Raw genomic sequence first — 19,276 nt, forward strand, 5'->3', positions numbered from 1 at the left:
TTTCTCGAGTTCGTCAATCCGTTCCCGAGATATGGGAGTTTGAAATTCAGGAATGGTTGAGAAACAATCAAGATTTTCTCAAGTGTGATACTTGAAACCAATAACCACTATGGCCTAGGGCAAAAATACACATACCGTTGTAATCGGTCTAGTTTCTGCTTTCAGATGCAACAAGAAATTCCCGAGTTCGTCAATCCGTTCGCGAGATATGGGAGTTTGAAGTTAAGAAATGGTTGAGAAACAATCAAAATTTTCTCAAGTGTGATACTCGAAACCAATAACCACTATGGTCTAGGGCAAAAATTCACACACCGTTGTAATCGGGCGAGTTTCCGCTATCAGATGCAACAGGACTTTCTCGAGTTCGTCAATCCGTTCGCGAGATATGGGAGTTTGAAGTTAGGGAATGGTTGAGAAACCACCAAAATTTTCGCTGGTATGATACTCGAAACCAGTAACTACTATGGCCTAGGGCAAAAATACACACACCGTTGTAATCGGGCGAGTTTCTGCTTTCAGATGCAACAAGAATTTCTCCAGTTCGTCAAACCGTTCGCGAGATATCGGAGTTTGAAGTTAAGGAATGGTTGAGAAGCAATCAAAATTTTCGCTGGTCTGATACTGGAAACCAATAACTCGAATGGCCCAAGAGAAAAGTACACACACCGTTGTAATCGGGCGAGTTTCTACTTTCAGATGCAACAGGAATTTCTCGTGTTCGTCAATCCGTTCGCGAGAGATGGGAGTTTGAAGTTAAGGAATGGTTGAGAAACAATCAAAATTTTCTCAAGTGTGATACTCGAAACCAATAACCACTATGGCCTAGGGCAAAAAATCACACACCGTTGTAATCGGGCGAGTTTCCGCTATCAGATGCAACAGGAATTTCTCGAGTTCGTCAATCCGTTCGCGAGATATGGGAGTTTGATGTTAGGGAATGGTTGAGAAACCATCAAAATTTTCGCTGGTATGATACTCGAAACCAGTAACTACTATGGCCTAGGGCAAAAATACACATACCGTTGTAATCGGGCGAGTTTCTGCTTTCAGATGCAACAGGAATTTCTCGAGTTCGTCAATCCGTTCGCGAGATATGGGAGTTTGAAGTTAAGGAATGGTTGAGAAACCATCAAAATTTTCGCAAGTCTGATACTCGAAACCAATACCTACTATGGCCTAGGGCAAAAATACACATACCGTTGTAATCGGGCGAGTTTCCGCTATCAGATGCAACAGGAATTTCTCGAGTTCGTCAATCCGTTCGCGAGATATGGGAGTTTGAAGTTAAGGAACGGTAGAGAAACCTTCAAAATTTTCTCAAGTCTGATACTCGAAACCAGTAACTACAATGGCATAGGGCAAAAATACACATACCGCTGTAATTGGGCGTGTTTCTGCTTTCAGATGCAACAGGAATTTCTCGAGGTCGTCAATCCGTTCGCGAGATATGGGAGTTTGAAGTTAAGGAATGGTAGAGAAACCATCAAAATTTTCGCAAGTCTGATACTCGAAACCAGTAACTACAATGGCATAGGGCAAAAATACACATACCGCTGTAATTGGGCGTGTTTCTGCTATCAGATGCAACAGGAATTTCTCGAGGTCGTCAATCCGTTCGCGAGATATGGGAGTTTGAAGTTAAGGAATGGTTGAGAAACCATCAAGATTTTCGCAAGTCTGATACTCGAAACCAATAACTACTATGGCCTAGGGCAAAAATACACATACCGTTGTAATCGGGCGAGTTTCTGCGTTCAGATGCGTCAAGAATTTCTCCAGTTCATCAATCCGTTCGCGAGATATGGGAGTTTGAAGTTAAGGAATGGTTGAGAAACAATCAAAATTTTCTCAAGTGTGATACTTGAAACCAATAACCACTATGGCCTAGGGCAAAAATTCACACACCGTTGTTATCGGGCGAGTTTCCGCTTTCAGATGCAACAGGAATTTCTCGAGTTCGTCAATCCGTTCGCGAGATATGGGAGTTTGAAGATAAGGAATGGTTGAGAAACCATCAAAATTTTCGCAAGTCTGATACACGAAACCAGTAACTACAATTACATAGGGCAAAAATACACATACCGTTGTAATTGGGCGTATTTCTGCTTTCAGATGCAACAGGAATTTCTCGAGTTCGTCAATCCGTTCGCGAGATATGGGAGTTTGAAGTTAGGGAATGGTTGAGAAACCATCAAAATTTTCGCTGGTATGATACTCGAAACCAATAACTGGAATGGCCTAGGGGAAAAATACACATAACGTTGTAGTCGGGCGAGATTCTGCTTTCAGATGCAACTGGAATTTCTCTAGTTCGTCAATCCGTTCGCGAGATATGGGAGTTTGAAGTTAAGGAATGGTTGAGAAACCATCAAAATTTTCGCAAGTCTGATACTCGAAACCAATAACTACTATGGCCTAGGGCAAAAATACACATACCGTTGTAATCGGTCTAGTTTCTGCTTTCAGATGCAACAAGAAATTCTCGAGTTCGTCAATCCGTTCGCGAGATATGGGAGTTTGAAGTTAAGGAATGGTTGAGAAACAATCAAAATTTTCTCAAGTGTGATACTCGAAACCAATAACCACTATGGCCTAGGGCAAAAATTCACACACCGTTGTAATCGGGCGAGTTTCCGCTATCAGATGCAACAGGAATTTCTCGAGTTCGTCAATCCGTTCGCGAGATATGGGAGTTTGATGTTAGGAAATGGTTGAGAAACCATCAAAATTTTCGCTGGTATGATACTCGAAACCAATAACTGGAATGGCCTAGGGGAAAAGAACACACACCATTGTAATCGTGCGAGTTTCTACTTTCAGATGCAACAGGAATTTCTCGAATTCGTCAATCCGTTTGCGAGATATGGGAGTTTCAAGTTAAGGAATGGTTGAGAAACCATCAAAATTTTCGCAAGTCTGATACTCGAAACCAATAACTACTATAGCCTAGGGCAAAAATTCACACACCGTTGTAATCGGGCGAGTTTCCGCTATCAGATGCAACAGGACTTTCTCGAGTTCGTCAATCCGTTCGCGAGATATGGGAGTTTGAAGTTAGGGAATGGTTGAGGAACCATCAAAATTTTCGCTGGTATGATACTCGAAAACAATAACTACTATGGCCTAGGGCAAAAATACACACACCGTTGTAATCGGGCGAGTTTCTGCTTTCAGATGCAACAAGAATTTCTCCAGTTCGTCAATCCGTTCGCGAGATATCGGAGTTTGAAGTTAAGGAATGGCTGAGAAGCAATCAAAATTTTCGCTGGTCTGATACTGGAAACCAATAACTCGAATGGCCCAAGAGAAAAGTACACACACCGTTGTAATCGGGCGAGTTTCTACTTTCAGATGCAACAGGAATTTCTCGAGTTCGTCAATCCGTTCGCGAGAGATGGGAGTTTGAAGTTAAGGAATGGTTGAGAAACAATCAAAATTTTCTCAAGTGTGATACTCGAAACCAATAACCACTATGGCCTAGGGCAAAAATTCACACACCGTTGTAATCGGGCGAGTTTCCGCTATCAGATGCAACAGGAATTTCTCGAGTTCGTCAATCCGTTCGCGAGATATGGGAGTTTGATGTTAGGGAATGGTTGAGAAACCATCAAAATTTTCGCTGGTATGATACTCGAAACCAGTAACTACTATGGCCTAGGGCAAAAATACACATACCGTTGTAATCGGGCGAGTTTCTGCTTTCAGATGCAACAGGAATTTCTCGAGTTCGTCAATCCGTTCGCGAGATATGGGAGTTTGAAGTTAAGGAATGGTTGAAAAACCATCAAAATTTTCGCAAGTCTGATACTCGAAACCAATACCTACTATGGCCTAGGGCAAAAATACACATACCGTTGTAATCGGGCGAGTTTCCGCTATCAGATGCAACAGGAATTTCTCGAGTTCGTCAATCCGTTCGCGAGATATGGGAGTTTGAAGTTAAGGAACGGTAGAGAAATCATCAAAATTTTCGCAAGTCTGATACTCGAAACCAGTAACTACAATGGCATAGGGCAAAAATACACATACCGCTGTAATTGGGCGTGCTTCTGCTTTCAGATGCAACAGGAATTTCTCGAGGTAGTCAATCCGTTCGCGAGATATGGGAGTTTGAAGTTAAGGAATGGTAGAGAAACCATCAAAATTTTCGCAAGTCTGATACTCGAAACCAGTAACTACAATGGCATAGGGCAAAAATACACATACCGCTGTAATTGGGCGTGTTTCTGCTATCAGATGCAACAGGAATTTCTCGAGGTCGTCAATCCGTTCGCGAGATATGGGAGTTTGAAGTTAAGGAATGGTTGAGAAACCATCAAAATTTTCGCAAGTCTGATACTCGAAACCAGTAACTACAATTACATAGGGCAAAAATACACATACCGTTGTAATTGGGCGTATTTCTGCTTTCAGATGCAACAGGAATTTCTCGAGTTCGTCAATCCGTTCGCGAGATATAGGAGTTTGAAGTTAGGGAATGGTTGAGAAACCATCAAAATTTTCGCTGGTATGATACTCGAAACCAATAACTGGAATGGCCTAGGGGAAAAATACACATAACGTTGTAGTCGGGCGAGATTCTGCTTTCAGATGCAACTGGAATTTCTCTAGTTCGTCAATCCGTTCGCGAGATATGGGAGTTTGAAATTAAGGAATGGTTGAGAAACCATCAAAATTTTCGCAAGTCTGATACTCGGAACCAATAACTACTATGGCCTAGGGCAAAAATACACATACCGTTGTAATCGGGCGAGATTCTGCTTTCAGATGCAACTGGAATTTCTCTAGTTCGTCAATCCGTTCGCGAGATATGGGAGTTTGAAGTTAAGGAATGGTTGAGAAACAATCAAAATTTTCTCAAGTGTGATACTTGAAACCAATAACCACTATGGCCTAGGGCAAAAATACACATACCGTTGTAATCGTGCGAGTTTCTACTTTCAGATGCAACAGGAATTTCTCGAGTTAGTCAATCCGTTCGCGAGATATGGGAGTTTGAAGTTAAGGAATGGTTGAGAGACCATCAAAATTTTCGCAAGTCTGATACTCGAAACCAGTAACTACAATGGCATAGGGCAAAAATACACATACCGTTGTAATTGGGCGTGTTTCTGCTTTCAGGTGCAACAGGAGTTTCTCGAGTTCGTCAATCCGTTCGCGAGATATGGGAGTTTGAAGTTAGGGAATGGTTGAGAAACCATCAAAATTTTCGCTGGTATGATACTCGAAACCAATAACTGGAATGGCCTAGGGGAAAAGTACACACACCATTGTAATCGTGTGAGTTTCTACTTTCAGATGCAACAGGAATTTCTCGAGTTCGTCATTCCGTACGCCAGTTATGGGAGTTTGAAGTTAAGGAATGGTTGAGAAACCATCAAAATTTTCGCAAGTCTGATACTCGAAACCAATAACTACTATGGCCTAGGGCAAAAATACACATACCGTTGTAATCGGGCGAGTTTCTACTTTCAGATGCAACAGGAATTTCTCGAGTTCGTCAATCCGTTCGCGAGATATGGGAGTTTGAAGTTAAGGAATGTTTGAGAAACAATCAAAATTTTCTGAAGTGTGATACTCGAAACCAATAACCACTATGCCCTAGGGCAAAAATTCACACACCGTTGTAATCGGGCGAGTTTCCGCTTTCCGATGCAACAGGAATTTCTCGAGTTCGTCAATCCGTTCGCGTGATATGGGAGTTTGAAGTTAAGGAATGGTTGAGAAACCATCCAAATTTTCGCTAGTCTGACACTCGAAACCAGTAACACCAATGGCATAGGGCAAAAATACACATACCGTTGTAATCGTGCCAGTTTCTACTTTCAGATGCAACAGGAATTTCTCGAGTTAGTCAATCCGTTCGCGAGATATGGGAGTTTGAAGTTAAGGAATGGTTGAGAAACCATCAAAATGTTCGCAAGTCTGATACTCGAAACCAGTAACTACAATGGCATAGGGCAAAAATACACATACCGTTGTAATTGGGCGTGTTTCTGCTTTCAGATGCAACAGGAGTTTCTCGAGTTCGTCAATCCGTTCGCGAGATATGGGAGTTTGAAGTTAGGGAATGGTTGAGAAACCATCAAAATTTTCGCTGGTATGATACTCGAAACCAATAACTGGAATGGCCTAGGGGAAAAGTACACACACCATTGTAATCGTGTGAGTTTCTACTTTCAGATGCAACAGGAATTTCTCGAGTTCGTCAATCCGTACGCCAGTTATGGGAGTTTGAAGTTAAGGAATGGTTGAGAAACCATCAAAATTTTCGCAAGTCTGATACTCGAAAACAATAACTACAATGGCCTAGGGAAAAAATACAGATACCGTTGTAGTCGGGCGAGATTCTGCTTTCAGATGCAACTGGAATTTCTCTAGTTCGTCAGTCCGTTCGCGAGACATGGGAGTTTGAAGTTAAGGAATGGTTGAGAAACCATCAAAATTTTCGCAAGTCTGATACTCGAAACCAATAACTACTATGGCCTAGGGCAAAAATACACATACCGTTGTAATCGGGCGAGTTTCTACTTTCAGATGCAACAGGAATTTCTCGAGTTCGTCAATCCGTTCGCGAGATATGGGAGTTTGAAGTTAAGGAATGTTTGAGAAACAATCAAAATTTTCTGAAGTGTGATACTCGAAACCAATAACCACTATGCCCTAGGGCAAAAATTCACACACCGTTGTAATCGGGCGAGTTTCCGCTTTCAGATGCAACAGGAATTTCTCGAGTTCGTCAATCCGTTCGCGTGATATGGGAGTTTGAAGTTAAGGAATGGTTGAGAAACCATCAAAATTTTCGCTAGTCTGACACTCGAAACCAGTAACACCAATGGCATAGGGCAAAAATACACATACCGTTGTAATCGTGCGAGTTTCTACTTTCAGATGCAACAGGAATTTCTCGAGTTAGTCAATCCGTTCGCGAGATATGGGAGTTTGAAGTTAGGGAATGGTTGAGAAACCATCAAAATTTTCGCAAGTCTGATACTCGAAACCAATAACTACTATGGCCTAGGGCAAAAATACACATAGCGTTGTAATCGGGCGAGTTTCTGCTTTCAGATGCAACAAGAATTTCTCGAGTTCGTCGATCCGTTCGCGAGATATGGGAGTTTGACATTAAGGAATGGATGAGAAAACATCAAAATTTTCGCAGGTCTGATACTCGAAACCAATAACTTCTATGGCCTAGGGGAAAAGTACACACACCGTTGTAATCGGGCGAGTTTCTACTTTCAGATGCAACAGGAATTTCGCGAGTTCGTCAATCCGTTCGTGACATATGGGAGTTTGAAGTTAAGGAACGCTTGAGCAACCATCAAAATTTTCGCAAGTCTGATACTCGAAACAAATAACTGGAATGGCCTAGAGGATAAGTACACACACCATTGTAATCGGGCGAGTTTCTACTTTCAGGTGCAACAGGAATTTCTCGAGTTCGTCAATCCGTTCGCGAGATATGGGAATTTGAAGTTAAGGAATGGTTGAGAAACCATCAAAATTTTCGCAAGTCTGATTCCCGAAACCAATAACTACAAAGGCCTAGGGGAAGAATACACATACCGTTGTAATCGGGCGAGTTTCTACTTTCAGATGCAACAGGAACTTCTCGAGTTCGTCAATCCGTTCGCGAGATATGGGAGTTTGAAGTTAAGGAACGTTTGAGAAACCATCAAAATTTTCGCAAGTCTGATACTCGAAGCCAATAACTACTATGGCCTAGGACAAAAATACACATACCGTTGTAATTCGGCGTGTTTCTGCTTTCAGATGCAACAAGAATTTCTCGAGTTCGTCAATCCGTTCGCGAGATATGGGAGTTTGAAGTTAGGGAATGGTTGAGAAACCATCAAAATTTTCGCTAGTATGATACACGAAACCAATAACTGGATTGGCCTAGGGGAAAAGTACACACACCATTGTAATCGTGCGAGTTTCTACTTTCAGATGCCACAGGAATTTCTCGAGTTCGTCAATCCGTTCGCGAGATATGGGAGTTTGAAGTTAAGGAACGCTTGAGCAACCATCAAAATTTTCGCAAGTCTGATACTCGAAACCAATAACTGGAATGACCTAGAGGATAAGTACACACACCATTGTAATCGGGCGAGTTTCTACTTTCAGGTGCAACAGGAATTTCTCGAGTTCGTCAATCCGTTCGCGAGATATGGGAATTTGAAGTTAAGGAATGGTTGAGAAACCATCAAAATTTTCGCAAGTCTGATTCCCGAAACCAATAACTACAAAGGCCTAGGGGAAAAATACACATACCGTTGTAATCGGGCGATTTTCTACTTTCAGATGCAACAGGAACTTCTCGAGTTCGTCAATCCGTTCGCGAGATATGGGAGTTTGAAGTTAGGGAATGGTTGAGAAACCATCAAAATTTTCGCTAGTATGATACACGAAACCAATAACTGGATTGGCCTAGGGGAAAAGTACACACACCATTGTAATCGTGCGAGTTTCTACTTTCAGATGCCACAGGAATTTCTCGAGTTCGTCAATCCGTTCGCGAGATATGGGAGTTTGAAGTTAAGGAACGCTTGAGCAACCATCAAAATTTTCGCATGTCTGGTACTCGAAACCAATAACTACTATGGCCTAGGGCAAAAATACACATACCGTTGTAATTCGGCGTGTTTCTGCTTTCAGATGCAACAAGAATTTCTCGAGTTCGTCAATCCGTTCGCGAGATATGGGAGTTGGAAGTTAGGGAATGGTTGAGAAACCATCAAAATTTTCGCTAGTATGATACTCGAAACCAATAACTGGATTGGCCTAGGGGAAAAGTACACACACCATTGTAATCGTCCGAGTTTCTACTTTCAGATGCCACAGGAATTTCTCAAGTTCGTCAATCCGTTCGCGAGATATGGGAGTTTGAAGTTAAGGAACGCTTGAGCAACCATCAAAATTTTCGCAAGTCTGGTACTCGAAACCAATAACTACTATGGCCTAGGGGAAAAGTACACACACCATTGTAATCGGGCGAGTTTCTACTTTCAGATGCAACAGGAATTTCTCGAGTTCGTCAATCCGTTCGCGAGACATGGGAGTTTGAAATTAAGGAATGGTTGAGAAACCATCAAAATTTTCGCAAGTCTGATTCCCGAAACCAATAACTACAAAGGCCTAGGGGAAAAGTACACACACCATTGTAATAGGGCGGGTTTCTACTTTCAGATGCAACAGGAATTTCTTGAGTTCGTCAATCCGTTTGCGAGATATGGGAGTTTGAAGTTAAGGAATGGTTGAGAAACAATCAAAATTTTCGCAAGTCTGATACTCGAAACCAATAACTACTATGGCCAAGGGGAAAAATACACATACCGTTGTAGTCGGGCGAGATTCTGCTTTGAGATGCAACTGGAATTTCTCTAGTTCGTCAATCCGTTCGCGAGATATGGGAGTTTGAAGTTAAGGAATGGTTGAGAAACCATCAAAATTTTCGCAAGTCTGATACTCGAAACCAATAACTACTATGGCCTAGGGGAAAAGTACACACACCATTGTAATCGGGCGAGTTTGTACTTTCAGATGCAACAGGAATTTCTCGTGTTCGTCAATCCGTTCGCGAGATATGGGAGTTTGAAGTTAAGGAACGCTTGAGCAACCATCAAAATTTTCGCAAGTCTGATACTCGAAACCAGTAACTACTACGGCCTAGGGCAAAAATACACATACCGTTGTAATCGGGCGAGTTTCTGCTTTCAGATGCAGCAAGAATTTCTCGAGTTCGTCGATCCGTTCGCGAGATATGGGAGTTTGAAGTTAAGTAATGGTTGAGAAACCATCAAAATTTTCGCAAGTCTGATACTCGAAACAAATAACTACAATGGCCTAGGGGACAAACACACATACAGTTGTAATCAGGCGAGTTTCTACTTTCAGATGCAACAGAAATTTTACGGATTCGTCAATCCGTTCGCGAAATATCGTTTTGGAGTTAAGGAATGATTGAGAAACCATCAAAATTTCGCAAGTCTGACACTCGAAAACAATAACTGGAATGGCCTAAGGGAAAAGTACACACACCATTGTAATTGGGCGATTTTCTACTTTCAGATGCATCAGGAATTTCTGGAGTTAGTCAATCCGTTCGCGAAATATCGGAGTTTGGAGTTAAGGGATGGCTGAGAATACATCAAAATTTTCGCAAGTCTGATACTCGAAACCAATAACTGGAATGGCCTAGGGGATAAGTACACACACCGTTGTAATTGGGCGAGTTTCTACTTTCAGATGCAGCAGGAATTTCTCGAGTTCGTCAATCCGTTCGCGAGATATGGGAGTTTGAAATTAGGGAATGGTTGAGAAACCATCAAAATTTTCGCTAGTATGATACACGAAACCAATAACTGGATTGGCCTAGGGGAAAAGTACACACACCATTGTAATCGTGCGAGTTTCTACTTTCAGATGCCACAGGAATTTCTCGAGTTCGTCAATCCGTTCGCGAGATATGGGAGTTTGAAGTTAAGGAACGCTTGAGCAACCATCAAAATTTTCGCATGTCTGGTACTCGAAACCAATAACTACTATGGCCTAGGGCAAAAATACACATACCGTTGTAATTCGGCGTGTTTCTGCTTTCAGATGCAACAAGAATTTCTCGAGTTCGTCAATCCGTTCGCGAGATATGGGAGTTTGAAGTTAGGGAATGGTTGAGAAACCATCAAAATTTTCGCTAGTATGATACTCGAAACCAATAACTGGATTGGCCTAGGGGAAAAGTACACACACCATTGTAATCGTCCGAGTTTCTACTTTCAGATGCCACAGGAATTTCTCGAGTTCGTCAATCCGTTCGCGAGATATGGGAGTTTGAAGTTAAGGAACGCTTGAGCAACCATCAAAATTTTCGCAAGTCTGGTACTCGAAACCAATAACTACTATGGCCTAGGGGAAAAGTACACACACCATTGTAATCGGGCGAGTTTCTACTTTCAGATGCAACAGGAATTTCTCGAGTTCGTCAATCCGTTCGCGAGATATGGGAGTTTGAAATTAAGGAATGGTTGAGAAACCATCAAAATTTTCGCCAGTCTGATTCCCGAAACCAATAACTACAAAGGCCTAGGGGAAAAGTACACACACCATTGTAATCGGGCGGGTTTCTACTTTCAGATGCAACAGGAATTTCTTGAGTTCGTCAATCCGTTCGCGAGATATGGGAGTTTGAAGTTAAGGAACGTTTGAGAAACCATCAAAATTTTCGCAAGTCTGATACTCGAAACCAATAACTACTATGGCCTAGGGCAAAAATACACATATCGTTGCAATTCGGAGTGTTTCTGCTTTCAGATGCAACAAGAATTTCTCGAGTTCGTCAATCCGTTCGCGAGATATGGGAGTTTGAAGTTAGGGAATGGTTGAGAAATCATCAAAATTTTCGCTAGTATGATACTCGAAACCAATAACTGGATTGGCCTAGGGGAAAAGTACACACACCATTGTAATCGTGCGAGTTTCTACTTTCAGATGCAACAGGAATTTCCCGAGTTCGTCAATCCGTTTGCGAGATATGGGAGTTTGAAGTTAAGGAATGGTTGAGAAACAATCAAAATTTTCGCAAGTCTGATACTCGAAACCAATAACTACTATGGCCAAGGGGAAAAATACACATACCGTTGTAGTCGGGCGAGATTCTGCTTTGAGATGCAACTGGAATTTCTCTAGTTCGTCAATCCGTTCGCGAGATATGGGAGTTTGAAGTTAAGGAATGGTTGAGAAACAATCAAAATTTTCGCAAGTCTGATACTCGAAACCAATAACTACTATGGCCTAGGGGAAAAGTACACACACCATTGTAATCGGGCGAGTTTGTACTTTCAGATGCAACAGGAATTTCTCGTGTTCGTCAATCCGTTCGCGAGATATGGGAGTTTGAAGTTAAGGAACGCTTGAGCAACCATCAAAATTTTCGCAAGTCTGATACACGAAACCAATAACTACTAAGGCCTAGGGGAAAAGTACACACACCATTGTAATCGGGCGGGTTTCTACTTTCAGATGCAACAGGAATTCCTCGAGTTCGTCAATCCGTTCGCGACATATTGGAGTTTGAAATTAAGGAATGGTTGAGAAACCATCAAAATTTTCGCATGTCTGGTACTCGAAACCAATAACTGCTATGGCCTAGGGCAAAAATACACATACTGCTGGAATCGGGCGAGTTTCAGCTGTCAGATGCAACAGGAGTTTCTCGAGTTCGTCAATCCGTTCGCGAGATATGGGAGTTTGAAGTTAAGGAATGGTTGAGAAACCATCAAAATTTTCGCAAGTCTGATACTCGAAACCAGTAACTACTACGGCCTAGGGCAAAAATACACATACCGTTGTAATCGGGCGAGTTTCTGCTTTCAGATGCAGCAAGAATTTCTCGAGTTCGTCGATCCGTTCGCGAGATATGGGAGTTTGAAGTTAAGTAATGGTTGAGAAACCATCAAAATTTTCGCAAGTCTGATACTCGAAACAAATAACTACAATGGCCTAGGGGACAAACACACATACAGTTGTAATCAGGCGAGTTTCTACTTTCAGATGCAACAGAAATTTTACGGATTCGTCAATCCGTTCGCGAAATATCGTTTTGGAGTTAAGGAATGATTGAGAAACCATCAAAATTTTCGCAAGTCTGACACTCGAAAACAATAACTGGAATGGCCTAAGGGAAAAGTACACACACCATTGTAATTGGGCGATTTTCTACTTTCAGATGCAACAGGAATTTCTGGAGTTAGTCAATCCGTTCGCGAAATATCGGAGTTTGGAGTTAAGGGATGGCTGAGAATACATCAAAATTTTCGCAAGTCTGATACTCGAAACCAATAACTGGAATGGCCTAGGGGATAAGTACACACACCGTTGTAATTGGGCGAGTTTCTACTTTCAGATGCAGCAGGAATTTCTCGAGTTCGTCAATCCGTTCGCGAGATATGGGAGTTTGAAGTTAGGGAATGGTTGAGAAACCATCAAAATTTTCGCTAGTATGATACACGAAACCAATAACTGGATTGGCCTAGGGGAAAAGTACACACACCATTGTAATCGTGCGAGTTTCTACTTTCAGATGCCACAGGAATTTCTCGAGTTCGTCAATCCGTTCGCGAGATATGGGAGTTTGAAGTTAAGGAACGCTTGAGCAACCATCAAAATTTTCGCATGTCTGGTACTCGAAACCAATAACTACTATGGCCTAGGGCAAAAATACACATACCGTTGTAATTCGGCGTGTTTCTGCTTTCAGATGCAACAAGAATTTCTCGAGTTCGTCAATCCGTTCGCGAGATATGGGAGTTTGAAGTTAGGGAATGGTTGAGAAACCATCAAAATTTTCGCTAGTATGATACTCGAAACCAATAACTGGATTGGCCTAGGGGAAAAGTACACACACCATTGTAATCGTCCGAGTTTCTACTTTCAGATGCCACAGGAATTTCTCGAGTTCGTCAATCCGTTCGCGAGATATGGGAGTTTGAAGTTAAGGAACGCTTGAGCAACCATCAAAATCTTCGCAAGTCTGGTACTCGAAACCAATAACTACTATGGCCTAGGGGAAAAGTACACACACCATTGTAATCGGGCGAGTTTCTACTTTCAGATGCAACAGGAATTTCTCGAGTTCGTCAATCCGTTCGCGAGATATGGGAGTTTGAAATTAAGGAATGGTTGAGAAACCATCAAAATTTTCGCAAGTCTGATTCCCGAAACCAATAACTACAAAGGCCTAGGGAAAAAGTACACACACCATTGTAATCGGGCGGGTTTCTACTTTCAGATGCAAGAGGAATTTCTTGAGTTCGTCAATCCGTTCGCGAGATATGGGAGTTTGAAGTTAAGGAACGTTTGAGAAACCATCAAAATTTTCGCAAGTCTGATACTCGAAACCAATAACTACTATGGCCTAGGGCAAAAATACACATACCGTTGCAATTCGGAGTGTTTCTGCTTTCAGATGCAACAAGAATTTCTCGAGTTCGTCAATCCGTTCGCGAGATATGGGAGTTTGAAGTTAGGGAATGGTTGAGAAATCATCAAAATTTTCGCTAGTATGATACTCGAAACCAATAACTGGATTGGCCTAGGGGAAAAGTACACACACCATTGTAATCGTGCGAGTTTCTACTTTCAGATGCAACAGGAATTTCCCGAGTTCGTCAATCCGTTTGCGAGATATGGGAGTTTGAAGTTAAGGAATGGTTGAGAAACAATCAAAATTTTCGCAAGTCTGATACTCGAAACCAATAACTACTATGGCCAAGGGGAAAAATACACATACCGTTGTAGTCGGGCGAGATTCTGCTTTGAGATGCAACTGGAATTTCTCTAGTTCGTCAATCCGTTCGCGAGATATGGGAGTTTGAAGTTAAGGAATGGTTGAGAAACCATCAAAATTTTCGCAAGTCTGATACTCGAAACCAATAACTACTATGGCCTAGGGGAAAAGTACACACACCATTGTAATCGGGCGAGTTTGTACTTTCAGATGCAACAGGAATTTCTCGTGTTCGTCAATCCGTTCGCGAGATATGGGAGTTTGAAGTTAAGGAACGCTTGAGCAACCATCAAAATTTTCGCAAGTCTGATACACGAAACCAATAACTAATAAGGCCTAGGGGAAAAGTACACACACCATTGTAATCGGGCGGGTTTCTACTTTCAGATGCAACAGGAATTCCTCGAGTTTGTCAATCCGTTCGCGACATATTGGAGTTTGAAATTAAGGAATGGTTGAGAAACCATCAAAATTTTCGCATGTCTGGTACTCGAAACCAATAACTGCTATGGCCTAGGGCAAAAATACACATACCGCTGGAATCGGGCGAGTTTCAGCTGTCAGATGCAACAGGAGTTTCTCGAGTTCGTCAATCCGTTCGCGAGATATGGGAGTTTGAAGTTAAGGAATGGTTGAGAAACCATCAAAATTTTCGCAAGTCTGATACTCGAAACCAGTAACTACTATGGCCTAGGGCAAAAATACACATACCGTTGTAATCGGGCGAGTTTCTGCTTTCAGATGCAGCAAGAATTTCTCGAGTTCGTCGATCCGTTCGCGAGATATGGGAGTTTGAAGTTAAGGAACGCTTGAGCAACCATCAAAATTTTCGCAAGTCTGATACACGAAACCAATAACTACTAAGGCCTAGGGGAAAAGTACACACACCATTGTAATCGGGCGGGTTTCTACTTTCAGATGCAACAGGAATTCCTCGAGTTCGTCAATCCGTTCGCGAGATATGGGAGTTTGAAGTTAAGGAATGGTTGAGAAACCATCAAAATTTTCGCAAGTCTGATACTCGAAACCAGTAACTACTATGGCCTAGGGCAAAAATACACATACCGTTGTAATCGGGCGAGTTTCTGCTTTCAGATGCAGCAAGAATTTCTCGAGTTCGTCGATCCGTTCGCGAGATATGGGAGTTTGAAGTTAAGGAACGCTTGAGCAACCATCAAAATTTTCGCAAGTCTGATACACGAAACCAATAACTACTAAGGCCTAGGGGAAAAGTACACACACCGTTGCAATTCGGAGTGTTTCTGCTTTCAGATGCAACAAGAATTTCTCGAGTTCGTCAATCCGTTCGCGAGATATGGGAGTTTGAAGTTAGGGAATGGTTGAGAAATCATCAAAATTTTCGCTAGTATGATACTCGAAACCAATAACTGGATTGGCCTAGGGGAAAAGTACACACACCATTGTAATCGTGCGAGTTTCTACTTTCAGATGCAACAGGAATTTCCCGAGTTCGTCAATCCGTTTGCGAGATATGGGAGTTTGAAGTTAAGGAATGGTTGAGAAACAATCAAAATTTTCGCAAGTCTGATACTCGAAACCAATAACTACTATGGGCAAGGGGAAAAATACACATACCGTTGTAGTCGGGCGAGATTCTGCTTTGAGATGCAACTGGAATTTCTCTAGTTCGTCAATCCGTTCGCGAGATATGGGAGTTTGAAGTTAAGGAATGGTTGAGAAACCATCAAAATTTTTGCAAGTCTGATACTCGAAACCAATAACTACTATGGCCTAGGGGAAAAGTACACACACCATTGTAATCGGGCGAGTTTGTACTTTCAGATGCAACAGGAATTTCTCGTGTTCGTCAATCCGTTCGCGAGATATGGGAGTTTGAAGTTAAGGAACGCTTGAGCAACCATCAAAATTTTCGCAAGTCTGATACACGAAACCAATAACTACTAAGGCCTAGGGGAAAAGTACACACACCATTGTAATCGGGCGGGTTTCTACTTTCAGATGCAACAGGAATTCCTCGAGTTCGTCAATCCGTTCGCGACATATTGGAGTTTGAAATTAAGGTATGGTTGAGAAACCATCAAAATTTTCGCATGTCTGGTACTCGAAACCAATAACTGCTATGGCCTAGGGCAAAAATACACATACTGCTGGAATCGGGCGAGTTTCAGCTGTCAGATGCAACAGGAGTTTCTCGAGTTCGTCAATCCGTTCGCGAGATATGGGAGTTTGAAGTTAAGGAATGGTTGAGAAACCATCAAAATTTTCGCAAGTCTGATACTCGAAACCAGTAACTACTACGGCCTAGGGCAAAAATACACATACCGTTGTAATCGGGCGAGTTTCTGCTTTCAGATGCAGCAAGAATTTCTCGAGTTCGTCGATCCGTTCGCGAGATATGGGAGTTTGAAGTTAAGTAATGGTTGAGGAACCATCAAAATTTTCGCAAGTCTGATACTCGAAACAAATAACTACAATGGCCTAGGGGACAAACACACATACAGTTGTAATCAGGCGAGTTTCTACTTTCAGATGCAACAGAAATTTTACGGATTCGTCAATCCGTTCGCGAAATATCGTTTTGGAGTTAAGGAATGATTGAGAAACCATCAAAATTTTCGCAAGTCTGACACTCGAAAACAATAACTGGAATGGCCTAAGGGAAAAGTACACACACCATTGTAATTGGGCGATTTTCTACTTTCAGATGCAACAGGAATTTCTGGAGGTAGTCAATCCGTTCGCGAAATATCGGAGTTTGGAGTTAAGGGATGGCTGAGAATACATCAAAATTTTCGCAAGTCTGATACTCGAAACCAATAACTGGAATGGCCTAGGGGATAAGTACACACACCGTTGTAATTGGGCGAGTTTCTACTTTCAGATGCAGCAGGAATTTCTCGAGTTCGTCAATCCGTTCGCGAGATATGGGAGTTTGAAGTTAGGGAATGGTTGAGAAACCATCAAAATTTTCGCTAGTATGATACACGAAACCAATAACTGGATTGGCCTAGGGGAAAAGTACACACACCATTGTAATCGTGCGAGTTTCTACTTTCAGATGCCACAGGAATTTCTCGAGTTCGTCAATCCGTTCGCGAGATATGGGAGTTTGAAGTTAAGGAACGCTTGAGCAACCATCAAAATTTTCGCATGTCTGGTACTCGAAACCAATAACTACTATGGCCTAGGGCAAAAATACACATACCGTTGTAATTCGGCGTGTTTCTGCTTTCAGATGCAACAAGAATTTCTCGAGTTCGTCAATCCGTTCGCGAGATATGGGAGTTTGAAGTTAGGGAATGGTTGAGAAACCATCAAAATTTTCGCTAGTATGATACTCGAAACCAATAACTGGTTTGGCCTAGGGGAAAAGTACACACACCATTGTAATCGTCCGAGTTTCTACTTTCAGATGCCACAGGAATTTCTCGAGTTCGTCAATCCGTTCGCGAGATATGGGAGTTTGAAGTTAAGGAACGCTTGAGCAACCATCAAAATCTTCGCAAGTCTGGTACTCGAAACCAATAACTACTATGGCCTAGGGGAAAAGTACACACACCATTGTAATCGGGCGAGTTTCTACTTTCAGATGCAACAGGAATTTCTCGAGTTCGTCAATCCGTTCGCGAGATATGGGAGTTTGAAATTAAGGAATGGTTGAGAAACCATCAAAATTTTCGCAAGTCTGATTCCCGAAACCAATAACTACAAAGGCCTAGGGGAAAAGTACACACACCATTGTAATCGGGCGGGTTTCTACTTTCAGATGCAACAGGAATTTCTTGAGTTCGTCAATCCGTTCGCGAGATATGGGAGTTTGAAGTTAAGGAACGTTTGAGAAACCATCAAAATTTTCGCAAGTCTGATACTCGAAACCAATAACTACTATGGCCTAGGGCAAAAATACACATACCGTTGCAATTCGGAGTGTTTCTGCTTTCAGATGCAACAAGAATTTCTCGAGTTCGTCAATCCGTTCGCGAGATGTGGGAGTTTGAAGTTAAGGAACGCTTGAGCAACCATCAAAATTTTCGCAAGTCTGATACTCGAAACCAATAACTACTATGGCCCAGGGCAAAATTACACACACCATTGTAATCGGGCGGGTTTCTACTTTCAGATGCCACAGGAATTTCTCGAGTTCGTCAATCCGTTCGCGAGATATGGGAGTTTGAAGTTAAGGAACGCTTGAGCAACCATCAAAATTTTCGCAAGTCTGGTACTCGAAACCAATAACTACTGTGGCCTAGGGGAAAAGTACACACACCATTGTAATCGGGCGAGTTTCTACTTTCAGATGCAAAAGGAATTTCTCGAGTTCGTCAATCCGTTCGCGAGATATGGGAGTTTGAAGTTAAGGAACGCTTGAGCAACCATCAACATTTTCGCAAGTCTGATACTCGAAACCAATAACTACTATGGCCTAGGGAAAAAGTACACACACCATTGTGATCGGGCGAGATTCTACTTTCAGATGCAACAGGAATTTCCCGAGTTCGTCAATCCGTTTGCGAGATATGGGAGTTTGAAGTTAAGGAATGGTTGAGAAACAATCAAAATTTTCGCAGGTCTGATAATCGAAACCAATAACTACTATGGCCTAGGGGAAAAGTACACACACCGTTGTAATCGGGCGAGTTTCTATTTTCAGATGCAATAGGAATTTCTCGAGTTCGTCAATCCGTTCGTGAGATATGGGAGTTTGAAGTTAAGGAACGCTTGAGCAACCATCAAAATTTTCGCAAGTCTGATACTCGAAACCAATAACTACTATGGCCTAGGGGAAAAGTACATACACCATTGTAATCGGGCGAGTTTCTACTTTCAGGTGCAACAGGAATTTCTCGAGTTCGTCAATCCGTTCGCGAGATATGGGAGTTTGAAGTTAAGGAATGGTTGAGAGACCATCAAAATTTTCGCAAGTCTGATTCCCGAAACCAATAACTACAAAGGCCTAGGGGAAAAATACACATACCGTTGTAATCGGGCGAGTTTCTACTTACAGAT

The sequence above is a fragment of the Ptiloglossa arizonensis genome, unplaced genomic scaffold, assembly GCF_051014685.1.
Source record: "Ptiloglossa arizonensis isolate GNS036 unplaced genomic scaffold, iyPtiAriz1_principal scaffold0264, whole genome shotgun sequence".
Classification (NCBI taxonomy): domain Eukaryota; kingdom Metazoa; phylum Arthropoda; class Insecta; order Hymenoptera; family Colletidae; genus Ptiloglossa; species Ptiloglossa arizonensis.